This window comes from Nicotiana tabacum, chromosome 7 (genome assembly GCF_000715075.1).
Source record: "Nicotiana tabacum cultivar K326 chromosome 7, ASM71507v2, whole genome shotgun sequence".
NCBI classification, from domain to species: Eukaryota; Viridiplantae; Streptophyta; class Magnoliopsida; order Solanales; family Solanaceae; genus Nicotiana; species Nicotiana tabacum.
In genome coordinates, this window is record NC_134086.1 from 76,750,183 (window position 1) to 76,754,079 (window position 3,897).

A 3,897-nucleotide genomic window follows, 5' to 3' on the forward strand; every position below is an offset into this window, starting at 1 on the left:
GAATCTACCAAGAATCTAATTCGTAGTCCCAAAGTAAATCGACAAGGAAGAGCTACAGGAATCCCACATCTATAGTCCCAAAATAAATACACAGCACCAGTAGGAAGGTATAGAGAAATGGCAAAATTTCATATTAAGGCAATAGGTGATTCTAGCCTAGCATGCTGCACAGAATTCAAGTAAGGCAGGTTAAATCAATTAAAGAAGTTAAGTCACTTAGACATGTTTTCCTAAGCTAACAACAGGTTTAATAGTGCAAGAAATAGAAACAAGAAAGGAAACATACTAGTAATTACTTAAGAAAAGCCGGATTTCCAACAATTAGCACAAGTACGCACTCGTCACCTCACGTACAAGGCATTTCAATTACCAAATATACCAATCCTAAGGGGAAGGTCCCCCACTTACCTCCAACCGCCTCAAAATCAACCCAAAACCGCGTCTTTGCCATGAGTACTCGACTCCAAATGGCACAAATCTATTCAATTCAATTGCATAATGTAAATAACACTTCAAGTAACTAATTCTACAATTATATTCTAAGCTAATACACGAAATTAAGTAAAATGACCAAAACGCCCCTCGGGCCCACATCTCGAAATCGGGTGAAATTTATATTTTCAGAAACCTCATATTCTCATGAGTCTATACATAACAAGAATACTGAAATCGGAGTCCAAATGACCCCTCAAATCATCAATCAAAGGCCTCTTAAACTCAAGCCCTAATTACATATTTTTTCCAAATTTCTCACCACTAATTAGGTCTTTAATCACATAAAAACGAGTTATGAAGTCAAGGATGTTACCTCCAAGTGATTTCCCTTTTTTTCCTTAAAAATATCTCTTAAAAGCTTCAAACCCGGATCAAAATAGTGAAAGAATCCCTCAAATTCGCGAAGGCAACTATTTATATGTTCTGCCCAGCAATTTCCGCATTTGCGACCCTGATGCGGTCCTGCTTCTGCGGAAAATTCATCGCATCTGCGACTTTCACTTAAATGGCCAATTTTTGCATCTGTGACTCCTAATTCGCAGATGCGGTACCGCTTTTGCAGTTCTGAAGAAGTCCCCAATTTCTGCTTCTGCGGAAAATTGCCCGCATCTGCGGAACCTGCTGAAGAGACCAAAATCCGCTTCTGCGGTGACAACGCCGCTTCTGAGGCTCCGCACCTCCGGAACCCACACCGCAGGTGCGGTTATGACAGATACCAGCTGAACTTGCAACCTCTTAACTTCAAAAATCCTTCCGTCAACTATCCGAAATCATCCCGAGGCCCCCGAGACCTCAACCAAAGGTACCAACAAGTCATAACCCACTATACAAACTTGCACCAATCATTAAAATATCTAAAACAACATCAAAACCTCGAATTAACCAAAGGATTTAAGCCTAAGAACTCCAAATTTCTCAAAATATGCTTTCGATCAGAAAGTCTATCAAACCTCGTCCGAATGACCTGAAATTTTGCACACACGTCACATTCAACCCTACGAAGCTACTCCAACTTTTGGAATTCCATTCCGACCCTCAGATCAAAATCTCACTATCGGACCGGAAACTCCAAAATTCAACTTTTGGCGTTTGAAGCCTAAATTGGCTACGTACCTCCAAAACACAATCTGAACATGCTCCTAACCAAAAAATCACCCAACGGAGCTAACGGAACCATCAGATTTCCATTCCGAGGCCGTCTTCACACTTATCCGACTACGGTCAACTTTCTAACACTTAAGCTCTCATTTAGGGACTAAGTGTCCCAAAACTTTTCGAAACTCAAAACCGAACAACCCAGCAAATCAAAATAGCAGAAATAAACTTGGGGAAAGCAGTTAATAGGGGATCGGGGCGTTAATTCTTAAGACGACCAGCCGGGCATCACATCCTCCTACACTTAAACATTCGTTCGTCCTCGAACGGGCAAAGATGAGGGTAACGGCTGCGCATATCCTGCTCGGTCTCCCAAGTCGCATCCTCGACCGGCTGGCCCCGCCACTGAACCTTTACTAATGCAATGTTCTTTGACCTCAGCTTTCTAACCTACCTGTCCAATATTGCCACTGGTTCCTCAACATAAGATAGATCCTTGTCCAATTGGACTGAGCTAAAATCCAGCACGTACGACGGATCGCTGTGATACCTCCGGAGCATCGAAATATGAAATACCGGATGAACTCCTGCCAAGTTGGGATGTAAGGAAAGCTCATAAGCAACCTCCCCAACACGCCCCAATATCTCAAAAGGGCCAATAAACCTCAGACTCAACTTCCCTTTCTTCCCAAATCTCATAACGCCCTTCATAGGCGAAACTCGAAGCAGAACCCGCTCTCCAACCATATAGGAAACATCACAAACCTTTCGGTCCGCGTAACTCTTCTGTCTGGACTGGGCTGTACGGAGTCTATCCTGAATCACCTTAACCTTCTCTAAAGCATCCTGTACCAAGTCTGTGCCCAACAATTTGGCCTCACCTGGCTCAAACCAACCCACTAGGGATCTACACCGCCTCTCATATAAAGCCTCATACGGTGCCATCTGAATACTGGACTGGTAGCTATTGTTGTAAGCAAACTCCGTCAATGGAAAAAACAGATCCCAAGACCCTCCAAACTCAATCACACACGCATAGAGCATATCCTCAAGAATCTGAATTGTGCGCTCGGACTATCCGTTCGTCTGAGGGTGAAATGAAGTACTCAACTCCACCCGAGTACCCAACTCATGCTGAACGGCTCTCTAGAACTATGATGTGAACTGAGTGCCTCTATCTGAAATGATGGACACTGGAATACCATGCAGAAGAACAATCTCCCGGATATAGATCTACGCCAGCCGCTTTGAGGAATAAGTAGTACACACAGGAACAAAAAGTGAGTGGACTTGGTCAGCCGATCCACAATCACCCAAATAGCATCAAACTTCCTCAACGTCCGTGGGAGTCCAACTACGAAGCCCATGGTGATCCGCTCCCACTTCCAATCCAGAATCTCTATCTGTTGAAGCAACCCACCCGGTCTCTGGTGCTCATACTTCACCTGCTTATAGTTGAGACACGGAGCTACGAATCCAACTATATGTTTCTACATTCGCCTCCACCAATAGTGATATCTCAAATCCTGATACATCTTCGCAGCACCCGGATGAATAGAATACCGCGAGTTGTGGGCCTCCTTTACAATCAACTCTCGAAGCCAATCAACATTGGGTACACAAATCCGACCCTGCATCCTCAATACCCCATCATCACCAATGGTCACATCTCTGGCATCACCGTGCTGAACCTTGTCCTTGAGGACAAGCAAAGTAGAGTCATCATATTGTCGCTCCCTGATACGATCAAATAAGGATGACTGAGAAACCACGCAAGCTAGAACCCGACTGGGATTCGAAAGATCCAATCTCACAAACTGGCTGGTTAAGGCTTGAACATCCATTGCCATAGGCCTCTCCGATGCTGGTAAATAAGCCAAACTCTCTGTCCGGCGACTCAAAGCATTGGCCACCACATTGGCCTTGCCCGGGTGATATAAGATAGTGATATCATAGTCCTTTAGAAACTCTAACCACCTCCTCTGGCGCAAATTTAGATCATTTTGCTTGAACAAGTGCTGCAAGCTCCGATGGTCAGTATAAACCTCACAAGGCATACCGTATAAGACCCCGAATATGTAGGCAGTATCAAAATTAGGGTTGTGGTCAAAACTGTCTTGAGCTTTTGAAAGCTCGCCTCACACTCCTTCGTCCACTGAAATGGATCACCCTTCTGGGTCAACCTGGTCATAGGGGTTGTAATCAATGAAAACCCCTCCACAAAATGACGGTAGTAGCCAGCCAAACCAAGGAAACTGCGAATCTTGGTAGCTGAGGATGGTCTAGGCCAACTCTGCATAGCCTCTA